Genomic DNA, 22,742 nt, shown 5'->3' with positions numbered 1-22,742 from the left:
AAATGGTGGTTGTGGGCCAGGACAGATAAGTTGGTGCTTGTTGTAAATTTCACACACCCCTTCCCCCTAATGTCAGCACCATCCCCTCCCCAGTGGAGACTCAAATTCCTGGCATAGTTGCTTAGGAGAAATCTAGCAACCAATTCTCATGACAGACTTTTGTCATTAAGAGCAGAGCTCCTAGATTTTTGTGCAAGGGAAGCACTGCTCTTGTGTAAGAGAAGAGGGGAATAAAGATAGATATGCTGAGCTCATTAGAGGTGGTAGCTTTATAAATGCTCGAGATTGTCTCGCATTCTAAACATTAAACACGTACTTCCCCTCTTCAGTGTGTGAATTCGTTTACCATAATGAATTCTAAACGCTAAACAAATGTACTTCTCTGAGTGTTAAGAATCAATAATCATTCCAGTACATTATAATGCCTGTTCAGCCATTTTTATTTGATATGCTGACACAAGATCAATATTAATGTTTCATGAAAATGTGACATTCTGCACCCAGTGACATTATTCTCAGTATGACAAGTTTGTTTCTGCAAAAACCTGGTGTGTTCATGGTAGACTCATCCGACAGCTGGGTCTGACCTCTTCCCTAATCTTAAATCTGCCACCCCCATCCCACTGTGTTCACTGGAAGAGACTTTAATTCCACCAGTGAGCCCAGAAGAATACCTTGAAGGGTTGAAGACAACACCACGCAGATAGCTGCGTGCCAGCTCAGTGTCTAGAAGGCAGGTCATTGTCTACCATCCCTTGGTTACAACAGCAGACTGTAACTAGGGCAACTGATGTCTGTGCTTTTAGAAGACACAGAACAGGGAAGGGGACACTTTTAAGTCATAAATGCAGCTGTAGGGCCTCCCTGGTGGCGCAAGGGATTAATTAAGCACTGCACTATGAAGCAATCCACAGCCTCTGCAGCATGAGTTCAATCCCGGGCTGGCCAGAGAGAAACCCACATGGCACAGCAGACCTCTCCTGTCTCCCTGCTGCTCCCCTCAGCAGTGTATTTCAGTCAGTCCACCTGTTCTGCTCCCTGCTCTGTCTCTGGTGGATCCTCTCACCCCCCACATCTCTGGCCTGTACCCCAGCTCTTGTATGCATAAATAAATAAATCTTTTAAAAAATGCAGCTGTATTTAAATAATATAATAAGCAAATTTTAAAATAAAGGGACTAACATATAAAAAAAAAAGGGACTGACATATAAAAAAACAGACACCACAAATGTTGGTGGATGTGGAGAAAATGTTGGTGGGAATGTAAACTGATCCAGCCCCTATGAAAACAGTATGAAAAATTTCTCAAAACATGAAAAATAGATCTACCATCTGATGCAGCAATTCCACTCCTTGCTATCTAGCCAAAGGATATAAAAACACTAGCTGGAAGGACATGCACGCCTGTGCTCACTGCACACTATTTGCAACAGCCAACCCATGGAAACAGCTACGTGCCCGCGGGCAGGAGTGGATGGAGACGCTGTGGTACAGACACACAGCGAACAGCACTGTGAACAAGCCAGCTCCTGACGTCTGGAGCCGCTTGGAGGGAGCTGGAAGGGAGATGGTGAGCAAAACAAATCAGAGGAAGAAAGACAAATACTAGATGATTTCATTTTATGTCGAATATAGAGAAACAAAGCAAGGGAACAGACAAGATGAAACCAAAACAAACTCTAGAAATCGGACTGCAGGACAGGGGCTACCAGAGGGGGAGGGTGGTGGACCGGCTGGGGTGGGCTGGTGTGTGACATACATCTGAAGAGGCGCGAACCTGCACCTCTGAAACATAGACCACGTAAACCAGCCTTATGCCAATAAAAAGATTCAACAAAAAATATTTTTTAGTAAAATAAAGGGACTCAAGACTAGCAGCAATATCTGTTTGGTGTAAAACAACGTCTTAAAAACAATCCTCAAAAAAAAAAAAAACTATAATGCAATTTTAAAAATCATCCCAAAAAAGCTAAAAATGCAATCATCCCAGCGCCACAGCCCGGTGACAACTGTGTCTACCCCGGCGTAACCTCCTGTCACTGCATCACGAGATAGAAACAGTGATAGCCTGATCCTAATGGAGATGAAAACAATGAAAAAAATTCAAAATTATCAAGGAGGCTACTTGAATTTATTTCATCTAATGAAGAGCATCGACTGAATTTATTTTACTTAATAAGTATTTGTTGAGCACCCCCGGTACGGCAGACTCGATGCAGGCAGGGACGTGGGCTTTTGCCGTGAGTAACACGGAGTACGCAGACCACCTGCCCAGCACAAGACGTGCTTCTCGTAGACCCTCTAGCTGGGATTGACAAGTGGGGAGTGAGGAAAGAGATGCCAGAGGGAGACCACTGCGTGTGCAACGCGGAGCTGCATCCACTTTCTCTTTATAATGAAATTCATTCTAGGTGTGTAAGTGAGTCCAGGTCTATAACTGACCTAGTAATTATTAGTGTCATGAAGATTAGCCAGACACACAAAAACTAAAAATCCAAGACTCTTAAAAAACAGAATCTAAAGATAGTTCCTTATTCTCATTGTTGTTAGTTTATATTTAAAGTTACTGGATACACAATACTTCAAAAATTCCACGAGGCTTAATGGTAATTGATCAGAAGTTCCTTTGCTGTCTCTTATTCGGTGGCCAAACCCTCAGTCAGGAGACATTCAGCCCCTTGAGGAAAAATGACTAAGCTAATGCATGGGAACCAATATTTATCAACAAATTAAAATCCTTTCTTTTGTCAAAAAAATCTGGAAGAGATTTCAGAAACTGCTAACATTTTAAGAATAAAAGTATTAGACTAGATTATCGAGTGGAGACAATTAGCTACACACTTGGATGGAAGCACAGATGTTTCCACTACCTTGAATGTTTGTTAGGTTCTATGCCAATAAGGACATGGAAGACAAACATTATCTTTTTATGAGGCATCAGTTGAAATATTTATTGACAATGATATTCATAGGAGTATTTTTTTTTTAATAGAGACATGTTTTAATTATTTATTTATTTGTTTGTTTGTTTTTGTTTATACAAGCACTGGGTACAGTCAGAAGTGCGGGAGGGTGAGAGAATTCACCAGAGCCAGAGCGGGGAGCAGAGCAGGCAGAAGGACCGAAGTACACCGCTGAGGGGAGCAGCGGGCGGCAGGAGAGGTCTGCGCGCCATGTGGGACCCTCCTCCGGTGGCCGGGGAGCAGCCGGGGATCGAACCGGCACCGCAGAGGCCGCGGGCAGCTTCGCACGCAACCCAGCGCTCAACCGCTGCGCCACCGGGGAGGCCCATTCATAGGAGTAATTTTTAAAATAAAATATTTGATGAGGAAACACTGAAGGTGAATCCCTACTAGAGAAGATAATGTGACTGGAATTTTAAAAACAGTTCAGAGGTAAAGGTTGCGGAGAGAATCCCGCCAGTGAAATTCAAGCATTGCCCCCCTCAAAGCTAGCCACTGCTGCAAAGATGGCGTCCATTTTTAAAGGCAAATCCTGGGCATTTGTCATTGACCACCACGGAGCTCATTACCACGAGCGTAACAGCTCGGAGTAGTGCCAATCTGCTATCTCATGGTTGCAGGGGGCAGGAGGCCGAGCATGGCTGAGCTGGGTCTCGTGCATTGGCGTCTCTCTGAAGATGGCAATCAAGGTGAAGGCCAGAGCTGGGGTCTCATCTGAGGCTCAACTGGGGAAGGGTCTATTTCCATGCTCATGCTGCTGTTGGCAAGATTTAGTTCGTCACCAGCTGTGAAACTGAAGCCCCAGCCACTTGCTACCTGTCAGCTGGAAGCTGCCCCCTGTTGGCAACCTGGGCCTCTCCACCCACCTGAGGAGTTCATCAAAGTCAGCAAAGGAGAGAGTGAACAGAGATGGTCATGAGCCAGACAGAAGTTACAACTTGGGTAATAGAATCACAGATGCGACATCCTATCACCTTTGCCACCTTCTGTGTGTTCGAGGCTGCCATGGGACCCTCCTGAACTCAAGGAATGGGGGAATCTCAAGGAGACATGAGAGCCACAACCCTGAAATGTCATAGAGTCTGTAGAACACTTTGTAATGATTCAGGAATGACCGGGGGAATCTTTCATGCAGATAGAATTTTAACCACTATTTTATGACAGGATACTTAAAAGTGTTGTCAAAATTAAAAAGAAACATCAAATCTGTTTTCCTTCTGAACTGACAAGTGTTCCAGAAAAGTAACTGACAATGATACACTCCCTAGCAGATGCTAGAAAAGTTAATGTTTCCTCTGAAAATAAAGGTGATGCTTTCAGGATTAAGCAATGACTGTTTACAAAGGCAGCGTCTTCAAAGTGAACGTCGCTCAAAGCCGTGTAAATGTCTCGCCTACGAAAGCACTAATATCTGCAGAGAAAGTAAAACTGGTGGCAGAGAAAAGAGAGCAGAAATGAGGAAGGGAGATGCATAGAAAGAAAACTACACACACAAACATGTTTACAGGCCCAGTGAATTCGGTTGAAGACTAAATTTGACCTGTGGAGCTACCATTTGCTCTCCTAGTTGCAGCTTCAGGAGCAGAGATGACTTTCTGAGGCCATCCTGAACCTCGTGGAGGTGATCAGGCACCACGGTGCTCCTGACCCTCACCTGGGATTCTTACAGGAGCTGTTGTGCCCATTTGCCTTGTGAAACCCAAGGCTCTTGAAACAGGAAGAAAATTTTCCCTTGGTTTTGGTTTCAGTGAACTTCATTTCAACTCCACTTACGTTTTAAAGCATTTACCACGCTAAATTAGTTCTAGTTCATGCCATGTTATGATTTGTCCTCTTAATGATGAAAAAGTGAATGGCTAAGGACCTATTTGTAACTAGATTAATTGGGAGGGCAGAACCAGACGCAGGAATCTCCAGATGCATTTCTCATACTCGGAGAACAATCAGAATTGCTTAATTAAGCATTGAGCAAAGCTCCATTATCGACGCTGGATGAACACGCCAGTCCCGACCCACTTCCTTCCAGTCCATTCCCCAGATACTGCCGTCTCACCGACCCCATAAGGCAAAGCCACACTGCTCTTTAACGTGTCTACTGCTTCTTAGAAATGTGTTTATGTGCTTAGTGTTTTTATGTCCTTGAATCAATGAGTTTTGTACATTACATGTGAAATAGTACTAAGGGGGCACAAGGAACCCCAAAGTCTTGTTCTTCCCAGAATAGTTGGTTGAGCTCCCACACTGTAGATGTTCTTCAGCTGTGTCTTGAGGGGCCTTTGTGGTACCCACACTAACACACACCAATAACTGGCTATTTCTGCTATATAGATTAGCACTGGGTCCTCCCCGGTGGCGCAGCGGTTGAGCGCTGGGTTGCGAAGCTGCCCGCAGCCTCTGCAGCATCGGTTCGATCCCCGGCTGCTCTCCAGCCACCGGAGGAGGGTCCCACATGGCGCGCAGACCTCTCCTGCCGCCCGCTGCTCCCCTCAGCAGTGTACTTCGGTCCTTCTGCCTGTTCTGCTCCCTGCTCTGGCTCTGGTGAATTCTCTCACCCTCCCGTGCCTCTGACTGTACCCAGTGCTTGTATGCATGTATGTATAAATCAATCAATAAATCTTAAAAAAAAAAAAAAACTATGCTTAAAAAAAAAAAAGATTAGCACTGAATGCTGTCTGATGTCTAACAGTTATGAAACTTACTCATTTTTGTTTAACCTAGTAGTTCCTAGACATGTTTGACCATGACCTTTTCTTAATAGAACCCAATCTTAACTCGCGTTCCCCTAGTATTCTAGCTCACTAAGTTTATTTGGGAAGTGATCTAGGGAAATGCCAGCTGGAGAGTGGGAAGTGAAGCAAGGATGGGAAGGTGGTGGGGAAAGAGGCATCATCAAGCCAGCCACCCCACAGACCCTCCCTGGGAAACTGAGACCCGGTGAGGGGCATTGAATGAGGGAACCGCTCCTCATTCAATGGCTGGCTTGTGGCCCACGGAAGCAGAGGGCTCAGGAGCAAGAGGAAGCCTTCTGGCAAAGAGGCGAAGATGTTGGCAGCTGGAACTGGACTGCTGCTAAGGGATGACCCACAGGGTGATTGCAGAGCACCAGCATCTGCCACAAGCACTTTCTACCTTCCAGAACATGCAGGTGGTATGGCCAGTTGTAGGGAACACTGGCATCGTGGCGTGTTTTGTCAAGTAGTAATGGTGACGATCTGGATGGCATGGCTCCAGGAGAGGAGGTAGGAATGCGTGAAGAATGGAGTCTTGCAGGAAGGCTGGACTGAGTATTAATAGGGCCACTGACTGAAAACTGGACCTCAGTTCCCATGTTCCCAAGGGTTTTGTTTTGGGTTTTGACCAAACTTGGGAAGAAGACAAGAAGGTTGAGGGAAGCTTCTGGAACTAGGGAGAAAAATAATATCTCCAGCTTTTTCTACGAAACCAATGTTTGAAAATCCTGGCCAGTTAGCTTATTTGGTTGGATCTTGGTGCTAATAATCCAAGGCATTCCAGTACAGAGTGATTAGAAATAAGTAACTGACACCAAAAGGTAGGAATAATACCTACCTTTGGGGTTTCGAATGTACTTTGGAGTGTTGACTGTATCATAGACCCACATGTCCCTTCCAAGAGCCCCAAGTTAGAGTGGCTTCTGGAGGAACCAAGCAGATGCCTCGCACATCTGTGCTGGCAGAGCTGCAGTGCTCTCAGGAGCGTGTCACCATTATGGTACAGGAGAAATGGGAGAAACAGTAGTTGCTCAGCTGACGTGGGAGTTCTGATGTGACAAGGCTGCTGGTAACAAGATGACAACATGTCTCCTGGAAGGTAAAACTAATAGTGGCAAATACCCGCTTTAATTTGGGCGTGGCATGAAGGTGATGCTAAGACAGGCTGAGACATGCAGTGGAGTCTTTTGGGAAAACAAGAGGAGGTAGAGATGACAACATTGTTCCAACCGCGTTGCAGTTTTGGCACCTGGAGAAGGGGCAGGAAGGCTGTACTGGGAAGGGTCTTGGATTATAGGGTGGTTCCAAAAGGTTTTGTCCCATGGGGAGTCCTCAAGCCAGAGTCACCTTGTAGAAGAATCCCACACCTGGCCAGATGGGGGCACATTAGCCCCCTGCCACGTGGTGTCCCTGGCTGGGAGCTATTGCAGGAAGCCTGGCCATGGTGTGACCAGCATAGCCAATGACTCTCTCGATAGCAGATGTCAGCAGTGCACGTTCATGGTGCACTCGGACTCGCGTGGTACTGACCATGGCTAAGGGGGAGGCCTCGCATCAGCCTGGTGATGGCCCTTAGTGTTAAGTCATTTGACAAATGATCCTAGCATTAAGTTCATTTGACAAATGATTCTAGGAAAGATCCTAGAATCTTTCTTAGAGTTAATGTGCAGCATTTATTTCAATTCCATTCTAACCTCATTTTCTAATCCCAGAGTCTTTTTGTCATTATTGTTTTGTTTTAGCTCTTTCTAATGCTCTTTTTTTTTAAAGATTTATTTATTTATGCATATAACATCTGGGTTACAGGCCAGAAATGTGGAGGATGAGAGGATTCACCAGAGGCAGAGGGGGGAGCAGGACAGGCAGACTGACTGAAATACACTGCTGGGGGGGGGGAGCAGCGGGCGAGTCAGGAGAGGTCTGCTGTGCCATGTGGGCTGCTCCCTGACCAGCCGGGAATCGAACTTTTGCTGCAGTGTCTGTGGATTGCTTCAGAGTGTGGTGCTTAACCCCTTGTGCCACCAGGGAGGCCCTCCAATACTCTTTTAAAATGCTTATTTTCTGGGCCTCCCCTGGTGGCGCAGTGGTTGAGCACTGGGCCATGAAGCTGCCCGCAGCCTCTGCAGTGCCAGTTAAATACCGGGCCACCGGCGAGGGTCCCACATGGCCCGACAGACCTCTCCTGCCGCCCGCTGCTCCCCTCAGCAGTGTACTTCGGTCCTTCTGCCTGTTCTGCTCCCCGCTCTGGCTCTGGTGAATTCTCTCACCTTCCTGTGCTTCTGACTGTACCCAGTGCTTGTATAAATAAATAAATAAATATTTAAAAAAAAAGTTCTTAAAAAAAATGCTTATTTTCTAAATCAACATTGCCCAGTGGAACGTTCTGCAATGATAGGAAGTTTCATGTCTGTACAGTTCAGCATAGCAGCCCCGGCCATGTGGCTATGACATGTTGCTACTGGTTACCGTATTGAGTTAGCTTTTGGAAGAACCTAGAAAACATGCAGGGCAAATAGCTTCCCCAAACCCCAGAAAGTGTCTTTCATCACAATGGGGATATACAGGGGTCTGGAGTTATTTTCTGCCTCACAAGGTCAGATGCTGATTTGCCAGCACCTCAAGAGCAAACCCGTGTCCTGCGCATGAGCTCACATCAACCAAGTGCAGAAGACTGAAATAGAAAACCCTGGGAAATTCTGATTTATAATAGAAATAACTGCTGTGCATAAGCTAAGCTTCTTGAGTCAACATGATTAGTACAGTCTCTCCCTACAGCCAAATTGAACAGGATTTAAATAATTAAAAAAGAATTTACACAAATTTACATTAAGAAGACACCCTGCACAACCCAATTTTAAAAATTGGGCAGAGAAGTTGAATAGACATTTCTCCAAAGGGGATATACACACGGCCAATATACAAAGAGTATGAACATGAAAAGATGCTCAACTTTACTAATCATTTTGGAAATGCTAATCAAAACCACAGGGTTGGGTGCTATAAAATAAATGGAAAATAGCAAATGTTGGCAAAGCTATGTAGAATTTAACATCCTAATGCATTGGTGGTAAGAATGTAGAATTGTACAGCCTCTATGGAAGACAGTTTGCAGCTTCTCTAAAGTTAAAAATGCAATTATCACGGGATCCAGAAATTCCACTTCTAAGAACAAACCCATGTGAACTGAAAGCAGAGATCCACGCAGATGTGTGCCCATGATGCTCACAGCAGCAACATTCACAGTAGCCGAGAGGTGGCAACAACCCAAATGCCCATCAACAGGTCCATGAATAAATGGAGTGCAGTAGAGACATACAATGGAATATTACTCAGTCTTAAAAAGGAAGGCAATTCTGATATCTGCTACAACATGATTGAACCTTGAAACTATTATGCTAAAGGAAAGAAGCTAGAGGCATAAGGACTCATAGTGTATTACCCCACTTGCATGAGGAATCTAGAACAGGCAATTTCACAGAAACAGAGAGTGGAATAGCAGGCATGAGGGCCCCAGATGTGGGGGGCTGGGAAGTTACTGTAGACTGGGTAAGAGTTTCTGTTTGAGTTGATGAAAACCTTCTGGAAATGGAGAGTGGGGCTAGTAGGATGACATGAAGAAATTCTTTGTTACACTGACCCATACAGTTAAAAATAGCTAAAATCAGCAGTTTAATGTCATGCATAATTTAACACAATGAAAAAAGAAGAATGTCACAAAAAGACAAAACTGAAATGATTTCTGCATATTGTTGGAAGATGTACATGGAAAGCCACCCCATAATCAGGAGGTTGCTAGGTGACCATGGACCAGAGAGAGGAGAGTGGGTGGGTGGAGGAGAGATGTTTAGTAGAAATAACGTCACCCCTTTGTCCATCTCTTCAAAATATGTGCTTATGTCAGTGCGCTCGGGAGCCCTGTGAACTCCCCTACCCTGGAGCACAGAGCTTACCTGGGCAGGGCCCATATTCTGCTGTTGACTTATGCTGCTCACAGGGATAGCTGACCCAGCCTCTTCTGATTGACACATCCTTCCTTTATATATGCTCATACTTTGGACAAGATTATTACCATTCCCAGCCTCTATGCCCGAGAAGCATCCTGTCTCTTCAAAGTGGCTTGACTTTCATGTGTTATGACCTGTCGATTGCTTGCTTATCAACTAGAAGTGCTTGTTTAGGAGAGGGGAGGGTAAGTTCAGAGCTCCTGAGTAGCAAAAGAATCTGTTGCCTTCACAATGCCACTGTAAGGATTGAGAGTGTCTTTGCCTGTGCCGGAGAAGAAGGAAGTCGATAAACATCCAGGGGGAGAGCTTTCTGTGCACAGAGTTGATAAAGTGCTAGACCAAAGATTAGGGCAGAATTATTGCCATCCATAAATAAAGACAAAACAACAGGGACAGACCTAATTTGCTTGGTCCCAGGTGATAAATCTCTCAAATTACCCACACCTTGTCTTAAACGATTTATGAAGCTAATGACTTAAGCACAATGTCTACCCCCGTGCCCCTGGGGAGGGGAGAGCTTGCAGAGGGGAATGTTCTTGTTTTGAAGAAATATATATGGCACTTGGGAGTTAGCACAGAAGTACAAAAATTGAATTTCGAGTCGTTTCCAGGGCTGTGACTCCTTTAAGCCAGCAGGCAAAATGTGGCATAATTTGCAGCAGACAGATTTATGCAATCGGAGCTGAAAGGCTACTCTCCTAGGTGCTGCTGTTTTTATTTAAAACGGCCCATCCCTGTGCCAGTGCAGCCTGAGCTTGAAGCACAGCATGTGGTTTGAACTTTCAGATGGGTCTTTAGATTCCTTTTGAACAATAGTTAATATTTCGCGTGCCTTGCAAATAAGATGGAAAGTTAATAGCTTTATTGTAGTTCAAAGACGCAACTGTGGCCTTTGTGTCCTTCTATAGCATAGTAGAAAGGTGGTTCTGTTTCAAATTAAAGTCATTTGTGATGGCTGTGAGGAACTGGCCATGTGCAGACTTCACAGGAGACAGAGGTTTGGGTGTTTCTCCATTTCACACATCCTCAGGGTTTGCAGCCTTAGTTCATTAACAGTTTTAGGTGAGGAGAAAGCAGTGACATGACCTTGCAAATAAATGTTGACGTTGTTGAACCAAAGCTATTAGAGGATTAAATCCTGTGTCAAGTGGGGAAATGACGGCCTTGAGAGATGAAGTCTGAGAGGCTGATGGTGAGATGAGGGTCAGGGACGCAAGAACACACGCGGTCAGCGCCCCCCACCCCCACCAGTGGACCCCCCAAAAGCCAAAGCATGGGGTGAAGGGGACAGGAAGACACAGGAGAGCACCACTGTGCCCCCAAAGCCAAATCTTGGAAGCAACAGACTTAGGTGTGCAAGAGAGAAGCACTTTAAGATCTCAATACACCGCTGTTGAAGGTGTGAGTCCCTTCCCGGGCACTGGTCTGCGGCCCATCTGTCCTCGCTGGTCACCCGCAATGCACGTCCCGTTGCTGTCTGGTCACTCAGCTCCAGGGGTCAATGACACACAGCATTTCTGAGCTGTCCCCACGGAAACTTCGCATTTACTCAAGAAGTGTTGTGGAATGAATTTTCAGGAAGGAGACCTGGTGCCTTAAGACGTTTGCCTTAAAGCTTAGAAAGTGATGCAGGGGACGTAGCGAGGTGGGTCCGTCTCAAAGTAAGATCTGCCCAACCTCTCAGCAGGGGACACTGTGCCTGGTGACAGGTGTGTTTTCCCAACACCCTGCACAGGCTGAACAAGTTCCCAAAAGCAGTGCTCTCCTGTGAGGGAGAAGGTGTCTCCATGGAAAGCTCATGGGCTTAGGCATCAGAGACCCCAAATCCCAAACTCACCACACACAGGACTTAGGGGAAGCACTTAACTCCTGTGGCCCTCTGTTTTCTCCCCTGTAAGGACCAGGAGACTGTGTACAGGGCCTGGAGTATGACAGCCAGTCTGGAAAGGCGGCCCGCTGGCCGCAGTGGGGGCCTCCCTTGACCACGAGGGAACCAAGATGGCGCCAGGCCCCTCCCGGGCACTGGCCGTGGAACGTCCTTGGTAAAGGAAGCAGGATACTGGCCCTCAGAATGGGAAGACTGGTGTCCTGGGTCTCCTTTGTCTGCTCCTGATCCTCTCTTCCCTGTTTCTCGTGAGGCCAGACTAGACGGCTCACTTAACTCGCAGTTTTCCAACGCACAGGGCAGAGTACCCGGGAAGATGCAGTGCCGGGGAGGACTCTTCCATCCTAAGAGCACTTGGCTTGTCCGTTTTAAGGCTCCCTAGGACCTTGGCTCCCTTCCCCTCTGTGCTGCGGGGAGGTCCCCGACCCCCTCCCGAGAGCATTCTATCCTGTTCGTAGGACAGTTTCTCTCCTGTGCACGGGCCTCTTGATCAGTCAAAGTTAAACATTAGCGTTCTCAAAGAGAAGCAGGTGATTTGCCAGGGAGAGGAACCTGACAATCAATCCACACCACGCAGAAAACACCCAACAATAAAACCAACTGGGGAACTAAATTAGTTGGACATTTCATCGCACAAAACAGCACTTGTTATTCCATTTATTCATGACTCATATGCCACCGTGAACCCCCACCTCGGCTCATCCATCTCTCCCCTCTGTAATTGCTTCCCCGGCTGGATCACGCCCCCCGCCACCAACTTGTCTACTAATTTGTTCGTCACCACAGCTATTACATTTTGTGTCATTTCACTCCCCACTTTCTCGTGCCTAATTTTATTTTTTTCCAATTAGTTTTGTGCTCCTTCTCCATGAGTCATATTTCTGAGTATAATTAATTGGAAACCAGGCTTTGTTTATCAAGGCCTGGCTTGTGACACCTCTGGACATGTCCAGGACTTCCGTGGAGAAGTATTCATTATGCTGTCACGCATGGAAGCGCTGCCTGAGGTATTTGTGGGGGAAACGAGCTAAAAGAAGAAACAGCAGCTCAGTGGACCCAACGGCCGTGGCGAGGCCCGGAGACAGGTGTGCACTGGAGGCGCGGCCGTGGAGGGTGCCCAAGTGGATGGAAGCTTCCCCGAGGCAGGGGCCCACCATGGCTCTCCCTTCTCACAGTCACTAGAGCTGCTTGAATAAAAGACTGTGTTGGAACAGGCGGGGCGTGGGGCTCCAGCGCCAGTGGGCTTTATTTTTTAATTTATTTATATGTATTTCACATCATTCTTCATTTTTGCACGGTGTGTGCTTTCTCCTCTCAGGGGCCGTCCCCGTAGAATTCCCACCACCCATTCACCCGGGACCATCACCGTGGTCCCTTGTGCTCCTCCCGCCCCTGCTTGGATCCCGCTCCTCCCCTCCCCTGCAGAATGTCTCTGATGTATAGTTGCCTGCTGATTTTGAGTTTTAATTTATCTTTTATTTAGTTTTCATTTTAATTTATTTTTTCCTGGCCCCTGATCGTGGCCGTCTACATAAACAAAGGAAAGTACAGAGGCGGAGGTCGGGTTAGGTCGAGGGAAGTTGCCTCCCTCCCTTCCACCGTGACCAAGGGTGGTGGCTAGCAAGCACAAGACTTGCCAGCCGGCTGACACTCACGCGGGGAGACCCCCTCCCAGAAGCCCATGCCCTTTTTGGCACCTGGGGAGGGTCAGGAGGGACGCTGGAGGAGATGGTCTGAATCTGGAGCGGAAGCCTCTGGTTTCCTCTGATTTGCCACAAACCACCATTATGTGCAGAGACTGGCATTTCATGAAAGAGTGTACTCAAGGAAAAAGCCAGCCGAGTTTTTCTACACAAAAATGATAGTCTCCAAAGAGGATACACAGAGGGCGAGTTGATAATCTAGAAAAATGTTGCGCACGGAATAAAAGAGCCACAGGCGAAAACGGCAATGGGGTGCCCCCTCCCGTGAGAAGGCACGTGCTACAAAGCCCCCACAGTGAGAGCTGGAGAGGGTGTCGGGAGAGACGACCTGCCACCCGGGGGGTGGGGACGGGAACTGGGCAGTCATTTTTGAAAACAATCTGGGCCTACCTTAAGCAACTGAAAGGAAATGCCACGTGACCAGCAATCCGTGTGGGGGTGTCTATCTGAAAAATGCAAAAGCATCCACTCAAAAATCTCATGCTTCACAGTGTTTATTGCAGCATTAGTTACAACCCCCACAACATGAAAACAGCCTCCGTTCTCAGCGACAGAGGACTGGCTCCAGAAGACATGGGCTGGCCACGAAGACGAGCCGGCCTCAAGGGAAGCAAAGCTTATCATTCACAACAACATGGAAGGCGCTAGAGGGAAGGAGATGAGTAAAGCAAGATGGAAAATAGAGACAAACGTTGGACAACTCCATGTAGTGACAAGGGGTCCCAGAGGGTGAGCTGACGAAGCCAAATCGTTCTAAGCTGGAGGACACCGAGGAACGAGGCAGCTTCTGAAGTTAAGAGGGAGAGGAGGGAAGGGCAGTGGGGAGAGAGATGAGAGCTGATGGCTGGGGCAGGCGATGAGGGTGCAGGGTCGAGGAGCAGCGAGAGGCAGGCGGGGTCAGCTCGGGAGGCGACCTGGAAACCTGGGAGGCAAATGAGCAGAACCCGAGACTCACGCTGGAAACGCTAGGACTCGGGGTGATGAGGAGGTGGATGGGCGGCCTGTGCTCTCAGCCGCCCTCTCCGTGGCTCTTCCCGGCGCTGTGACGACGGCCACAGCTTGGCAAAAGCTTGACTCATGAGACGATGGGGTGGGGTCAGGAGACCAGGAGCCTTGGCACACGCCTGCGGCAGCCTACAGCTCACAGTCAAGGACAGAGTGAAAAGATAATAGTAAAAAAGCTTGAAAGAAAGAAGGCAAATCTACACCACGAGGAGCCAGGACTTTATGCTGTACCTTACAGGAAGCAGCTGAGGGAGTCCAGCGGGAAGCCATGGCCCAGACTGGGGAGCTGTAAGACTCATGAAAGAGAACTTAAATGAGGGACTTTATGAGAATGAAAAGTTTCTATTAAGGAGACATTTTAAGCCATCAAGAGGGCTTGCATTTCCTACTGGCTCTGCGGGCGTGGTGGAGTAAGAGGACTCAGGGGGCCCCACTCTTCGTAGGTGTGGCAGAGCATGGGAGGAGACCACACACTGAATTGGGTGCAGAAGGCAGACAGAATCGGGAGGAGTAGAGGTGGAAGGGGAAGCAGATCAGCTCGGGCCACGGCAGGGCTGGGCGGGAGTTCGTCCCTGCACTACCCTTCCCAACAGTGCGTGGTGGGGGCCGGGGGGCCCTGGAGGGCCACTGGACTCCCTGGCCAAGGTGAAAGACTCTGACCCCATGACACTGGGCCTCTGAGGCGAGAATTCCACTTGATTGCAAATCGACGGCAAGGAGGCAGGAGATAAACTCATTTGTGCCTCCCTGATTGAGAAGGGGGATGAGGTGATACAGGTTTTGAGGATCAGGGCTGGCTGAGAACAAAGGAGAAGCTGTTGGGGATAAAGAGACATGGCCCTCTTGCTGGGGTTCACTGAGCGTTCCAGGCAGCTCCTGCACGGAGCACGAAGAGGCTTTTCATCAAGAAGCTAGTTTTGTATCCTGTCGGGGCTCCTTGCCTCTGGGTAGCTCCCTCCTCTACATCTGTGTCTCCCAAGTCCAACTGACCTTGGAGCTCTGCTCCAGATTAGTCCGTGAACCTCCAGGCACTCCTGTGTTGGTAAAAACAAGTCTCAGAAAAGTTTAGATGATTCCATTTTAACCGCTTCGCCTCAGGTACAGGAGCCAGCATGGGGTCATCTCATAATTGACAACTTCAATTTCTTGCTACCTTCCTGCTCATCCTCACAAAGGCAGCAGGAGGGGAATCGTCTCAGGTCCGCATTTTACTAGTGGGTGATCGCTGTGCCATAAAGGCGCATCTCTGCCTTCTTGTCCTCACCACTGCCGTGGGCTGTGTCTCCTTGCAGCTGCCGGCGGGAGTGCTGCACAAACCACGCACCAAGGGTTGATGCAGAGGGCTGCATTCATTTCCTGAGGCTGCTATAACAAATTGCCACAAAACTGTGACTGAAAACAAGATAAATTTACTCTCTCATCATTCTGGAGGCCAGAAGTCTGAAGTGAGTATCACTGGGCCACCGTCAGGGCGCCAGTGGGGCTGTGCTCCCCAAGGCCTCTTGCTTCTTCCCACCTCCTGGCTACTGGCATTTCTTTGCATGTGATAGTATCACCCCTACCTTCACCGTCTCCCCCACTCTCTGCTGTCTCAAGTCACCTTCTCATCTTTTGTTGTCAAATCTCCCTCCACCTCCCTTTTACAAAGAATACATGTGTTTGCATGGATAATCCAGAATAACATGCCCATCTGCACATCTCAATTTTCTTGATACAGCTGCAAAGACCTTTTTGATTTGCCATGAGGTGACACACACAGGGATTAGGACATGGGTATCTTTTGGGGAGGAATTTTTGGCATCCCATTGGGGCCCTGTTATAAGCACAAATCTGAGTCAATCTGAGTCAAATAAGGTCAAATCGGAGTCCCAGAAGCCATGCATTTGAGGTGGCACTGAGCACTCGCTTAATCATTAATACAGTATTTTGGACTCTATTTGGAAAGTCATCTTTGTGTAGAGCCTAACAGTGTTCAGAATCCTAGAGCAAGGGAAGAGTTAAGCCTAGAATTCTTTACTCAATGTCCTTGACTAAACCACAGAACTATCTATTCAAAATGTCTGCTGGCTGCACATGGAATCAATCCTAAGAATTTTCAGATACGGGTACCTTGCTAAGGTTTGTATCGTAAGAACTGACTTAGAGTTGTTTTTCAAACTTTCACTCAACTGGCCTAGAAATGATTTTTCTAGAACAGAGTCCTTCTGTACTTTGAGGGGTGCATTTATTCCAGGAAAAAAAAAACTTGCCCTAGTTAAGATAGGAAAGGATCCTGAGTAAATTTGCTAAAAAGCACAAGGTAACAGTTATCAAGAGCCAAGTCAAACTTCCCGTACGAACAGTCTTTTCTGAGCTCTGTGAAAGTCAGGTGACAGAGAGAGGCGGCTTGTTGTACATTCTTTCTTAGTGATATTCTCATTGCCAACTCTTTTCAATTCTTTGTGCGGTCTTTGTTTTATCTCATTGACTCTCTGACTGGCACAGTGCACATGAGTATCTCGGAAATTAGGAGAATAAATATTTGTGACATCTCCTTGCCTCAGACCCTCCATCAACGATTCCCCAGTCAACCAGGCCTCTTCTCTCATTCATTTCTTTTTTTTTATTTTGGTAAAAGAGCTTAGCATAAAAGCTACTATCTTAACCATTTTTAAGTGTATAATTTAGTAGATCCATTCATATTGTGATAATTGCCAAGTGTCCTTTTTTAATGCTGCGTAATATTCCAACAGAGGCTCCAGCTTTAGAGCTTTGGCAGGAAGGAGGATCAGCTCTCTTCAGAGACTCTAGTAGTTGCTGGCTTGACCCTCTGTGGATTCATCTTGTGTGGTTTGGTTTTCCCCTTCTCTGCTAGCCCTTTGAGCCTTGTGCAAACTCTTGCTTCTTGCTTATGTTCCCTGCTTTCGATTTGTTCTCCTGGCACATTTGTTGGGGCTTAGCCACTACACTTGGGGCACTTCCTATAGGGCTGAATGTTTACCCTTGAGGAAATGGATGACTTTGGAGTTTGACCAGGATTCTATATTTTGAAATCCTTCCATCCCTACTCCGCTCCTCTCTGTATATATTCCCATTTGACCCTTACACTCTCTAGAAATCTCTGAGCTTACTAGTTTGATATTTTGTTTACATGTGCATAGGTAGGCACAGACTCTTAGAAAGAGCGACATGGCTTTTTCCCCTTAATACTTTGGGGTGCCTGGGAACCCTTTGTTTTTGCCTTATATTAGTTTTGGTGGCCAGCTGGGAACCCCTTGGTTTTAGCCAGTATCACAATGGCCAAGTAGTGTGTTTCATTCTCTTAGATATTGGAGTTAGTTGTAATTACAGCATACCTTAGCCTATCCTGACTGTTATGTTGCTAAAGCTGGATGTGCTTTCCAGAATTTGACAGAGTGTTTTAAAGGGAAACAAAACCTTAGTAGAAGATGATTGTCAAAGAAGAAATTAGACTTCTAACATTTTAAATGCAAAGTCTGGAAACTCTGTGATTGTTTGTGATGGACATGAAAGAAGAAACAACCAATGCCAAGCAGAACAGTCTCAGGTACAAGAGGACTATGAAGAGAGAACAACCAGAACAGTAGGCCTGCAGAATGGTCTGCAATAAATGCTTGTCCCTCAATGTCACTGGGAATCCCTGCTCCCAAAGTGGTAGACATCTGGGCTATTGGAGTTTTCCTAGGTCTCTCTGTTCTTACCCAATATCCAAATAATGCTCAGATGCTTCCAAAGTCATTCTACACCTAAGGCTCAATGCCATTGCTACACTTCACATTTTATCTGGAGTCCTTTTATAACCTCCCAAAATGCTCGAGTATTTCCTGCAGGTCATCCAGCAGGGTTGAATGATTTTACACATGACATTATGACGGTGATGGTGATGATGATGATGAAGAAAAGGAAGAGGAGGATCAGGAGAAGGAGAATCTTAAATTATTTCAACTGTGAATACCTGGTCATTGAGTATATCTCATGCCCGGCATATGAGAGTGAAGTGTCACTGAATGATTCTCAGAGAGTACATCAGGTATTTGAGGTGGCATGTAGAATGGGACTTTTTTCTTCCCCATGGACTCATTAATGCAGCCCATTAACATTGGTGGCTATAGCTAGAAACTAGTACTTGATGTAATTATTTATACCCATGAATCAACTGAGGTAGGAAATAAAAAATATTGGGTTGTCAGAAAAGTCATGACACATTTTTGCATAGAAAACATAGAAAAATATACATCATGATTTTTCTGACAACCCAAAATTAAGTTGATTCATCTACATGCCAATGTTCGTCACGCTGACCTATTTAAGTGAAAATGTTTGCAATTCAACCTAACAGTTGATCAAAATGATTCATCCAAGTGATTTGGAAACCATCGCGCGGCAGCCCTTGCTTTCACAGTTGCTGCAGCTCAAGGGCTGGGCTTGAGCAGATCTCATCGCTCCAAGACACAAGCTCCTCACCTCCAGGCATGAAAGTCATTCCCAACCCTGGAGCATGTCTGTCTGCCTGGACTTAATAGCAGTGTCTGTCTCATCTCTCAGGCGCTCCATCATGTGAATCCTTTATGGTCCATCATCACAGAAAGCCAGTAGATCTTTCCGGTAGTTAATCTTGCACAAGAGGCAATTGGTTTATGATCTGGAACAAAACTATTTAGCCCACGCTTACAATCAGTCAAACGATGACAAAGCATCTCCCTGGCCCCCTGCATTTCAGCAGGGAATTGCGTTCTGCTTTCCCTGCCTCATCCCCTCGCATCGCCATGTGACGCTGACTTCAGCCAGTCTGTCCCTGAGTCCCGAGCCCACGGGGTTTCCTGGGGCCTCCTTCTCCCAGTTCTGTGTCCCGCTCCTGCCAGCCCTGCCCTGGGGGTTATACCAGGCCTGAGTCACAGGCGAACTCCTGAGTGATGACTCGTGTGTGCCCCTGCCGTCTCCTGGCTTGGTATGCACACAGCACAGGCCCGTGTTCACGGGCCCTGTGTTTCTGCGTCCTGTGCCGAGTACCTGCACTCAGAGGCAACGACTGGGGTCCGCCTTCCCTGCATCCCTGGACACCGCACACCACCCTGCCTGCAGGGGCGGCCCCTGAGGCAGCGCTCCTCTCTGGATTTGCCCCTCGTCCTTGGCGCCTCCCTGTCTCCGTGCCCCCAGGCTTCACGATGGAGCAACAACCTTCCCTTCACAGCCCACAGCCTATCTGTCAGCAAGACTGCTCCACCCTGAAATGAACACAGAATCCGCTTCTCACCTCCTCCAACAGCCACATCTTGTCTGTGCCTGGCTGGATGCAAGTCTTCGCCCTGCATCCTCGCTCTTCCCGGTGCATCCCAGGAGAAGATTCTTCAAAGACCAGTCAGGGTGTGTGTGTGTGTGTGTGTGTATGTGTGTGTGTGTGTGTGTGTGTGAACTGGCTTTATGGAACTATAATTCACATATCATACAGCTCACTCATGTAATTCGATTCAGGGGCTTCCAGGGCATGTACAGAACTGTGCAAACACCATCACTGTCAAGAGTGAAACATCTTCATTACCCTCTAAAGAAACCCACCCCCTTAGTCATCAGCTCTTCTCTCCTCTCCCAAGGCCCTGGTGTCCACTGATCTGCTTTTTGTGCCTGGATTTGCCTGCTTGGGACATTGTCTTTCGGGGGACTCTGGCGACGTGTGGCCCTTTCACTCAGCACAAATCTTCAAGGTCCGTTCGTGTTGTACTAGTGATCAGTCCTCATTACGTCTTCTGCCGATTCCCACTGCATCGTATAACACAATTTATTTGTCTCCCCATCAGATGATGGGCGTGGGGGTTGTGGCCACTCCTTGACTATTGTGAGTGAAGTTGTTATAAATATTTGTGCATAAATTTCCACGCTGGCACAAGTGCTCATTTCTCTTGAGTATGTACCTAGGAGTGCAATCCTTGGATCACATGGTAATTCCATGTGTAGCCTTCTAAGAAACTCCCAGACTGTTTTCTAAAGCAGCTGTATCATTTTACATCTCACCAGTCATCTACGAGAACCCTGATTTCTCCCCACTGCTGCCACGCTTGCCAGCTAGCACAGCACTCTACCTGCAGAGGGGGCACCAGGGCCAGCATCTGGGAGCCAGCTGGTTTGTTGATTACAGCCATCCCAGTGGGTGTGAAGTTTCATCTCGTTGTAGTTTTAATTGCATTCCCCACTGGTGGGAGGCAGCTCTTCATGTTCCACGTCATTAGTCATTAGAGAAACACAGTTGGCGTTAATCATTTGTAGATCTTCTTAGGAGAAATGACTATTCCAATCCTTTGCCCGTTTTTAATTGGGTTATTACTTTATTTTTTATTTTGTAATGGTTTTTCCTATATTCTGGATATAAGTACCTTATCAAATATATAATTCCACCTTCCCCAATCCTTTTAAACACGTCCTGTCTGCCCTCTGGCATTCTATTTCATACCTTACCTCTCAGCTTCCTCACTCTGCTCTGACCATACAGGCCTCCAGGAAGCTCCTGCCTCAGGACCTTTGCATCTGCTGTTCTCTCTCCCCCCAGATATCTGTGTGGCTTCCTTGCTTCTCCTGGGTCTTTACTAGAGGCAGTAAATCCATGAAGGCTTCTCAGAGGAGTCAATCCCCCGACTCGCTAATCAATTGGCAACCACTCCTATATCCCGAAACTCCTCATCCTCACCTTTGCTTTGTTTTTCTGTCAAGCTCATCACCACAACATGGTACACATCACACATGACACAGATGGTTCATCTGACCATCCCCTACCTGCCCCCATGAGGTCATCGCACTGAGACTTGGGTTTATTATCTGTGTTGCTCGCTGTTGTAGCTTCGCCGCCTACCTCGGGCTCGTAGGATTTGAAGTAATAATCGTGCTCTGGAAACCAGAAGGAAAACAAAGTTCCAACATTCAAATGTATTTTAAATCCAATCAAGGTGCACATTTCCCAAGGTAAATAAGTCCTCTTTAGCACCTGTCCTTAGGTAAAGAGTTTCCCCCAGGCCTATCCTTATTATCTTTTTCATAGAGTTTTTTCATTTTATTTTCCACAGAGTGCAAATGAACTACCCAAAGGAGGCAATTATAGCAACAACAACAAAAAAAAAAATGCAGGAGGAAGGAAATGAACTTAAAAGGCAGAAGAGGAATCTTAATTTTTCGTCACGCAATGGAAGGGGGTGACGGTGAGTAAACAGCTTTGGGCCTCGTGGCCGGAAGCCCCTGTGTGTGTTTGCTCGCTGAGCCGATGTGCTGTCTTGCTTCCGTGATGTGCGAACCAAGCTCACAAAGCAGTTTCATCTGCTCGGTTTACTTAGGTCGCTCCCTGCCATTGTTTATAATGAACCAGCAACTGGATTAATTCTGTAATTTTATGGTAGAGCCATAGCTGCCTTCTGTTGACTAGGAGATGTGCCATTTCTCTCTGTTGTGGATAAACAAACACCCAGCATCTGCCTGTAAATTCCCAGCCCCTCTCACCACCCGTAACCCATCGTAACCCGTCGTGTTATCTTCTGTATAACATTGCATCACCTCCCCCTCCCCCCCACCAAGGACATTGGGAGAAATCACCTCCACCCCCATCAGCTGGCGCTCAGTGTCACCCTCATTTGTTGAGAATGACCACAACAGCCTCCCAAATGGTCTTCCTGCTTTCCCCACTGCCCCCCTGACTGTGAGCAAGCATTGCTATTCCCCCAAAAGAGCTAGAGTGATCTTCTTAAAGTCCGAGTCATATCATGTCATTCCTCTGCCCCCAGTTCTCCAGGAACCCCATTGCATTGCAGGAAATGCAACAGTCCACCACCACTCACATCACACCCGTGGTCTTGCTGCCTCTGAAGGTCCAGGCACCCTCCCACCTCAGGGCTATTGCACTTGCTGTCCCTTATCTAGAACACTCTTCTAGACATGGGTCTGATTTTCTCCAGCACCTCTTTCAGATCTTCATTCAAATGCCACTTTTATCAGGGAGACCTTCCCTGATCATCAGGTTTAAAGTTGCAAAATCTCCATCCCCAATATTCTTACCTGACCTCTTACATATTCTACTCACATAGGTAATAGCCTGAGTTCCCCACCCCATACTGGCTTGCATGTAAACAAAGCAGGGATTTTCATCTATTTTGTTCACTACTCTCTCCCAGAGCCTGAGACATGGCAGACACTCAGAATGCGTTGGATGAATGAATTGCATGAATGAATGCATGTCAGCTGCATGTACCCAAAAGAGTGAAATGAACCAAAAGGAGAGTCAACTTTGGCCCTGTTTGAGGTGTGATTTCCCAAATATAAGTTCATTGTATGGCGACCACATCATTGCACAGAAACCCCAGGGGCCCGTGATTCATGCAAATAAATGGCACCCAGTTTATGAGTTCCATATTGGTTCGTACTCTGTCCAGAAAATAACGGAGCTGCCTGTTTTTGCTACTTTTCTAGAGAGACCTTGG

This window comes from Talpa europaea, assembly GCF_964194135.1.
Source record: "Talpa europaea genome assembly, chromosome: 4".
Taxonomy (NCBI): Eukaryota; Metazoa; Chordata; class Mammalia; order Eulipotyphla; family Talpidae; genus Talpa; species Talpa europaea.
The sequence above is the reverse complement of the archived record's forward strand: the minus strand, read 5'-3'. Positions refer to the sequence as shown.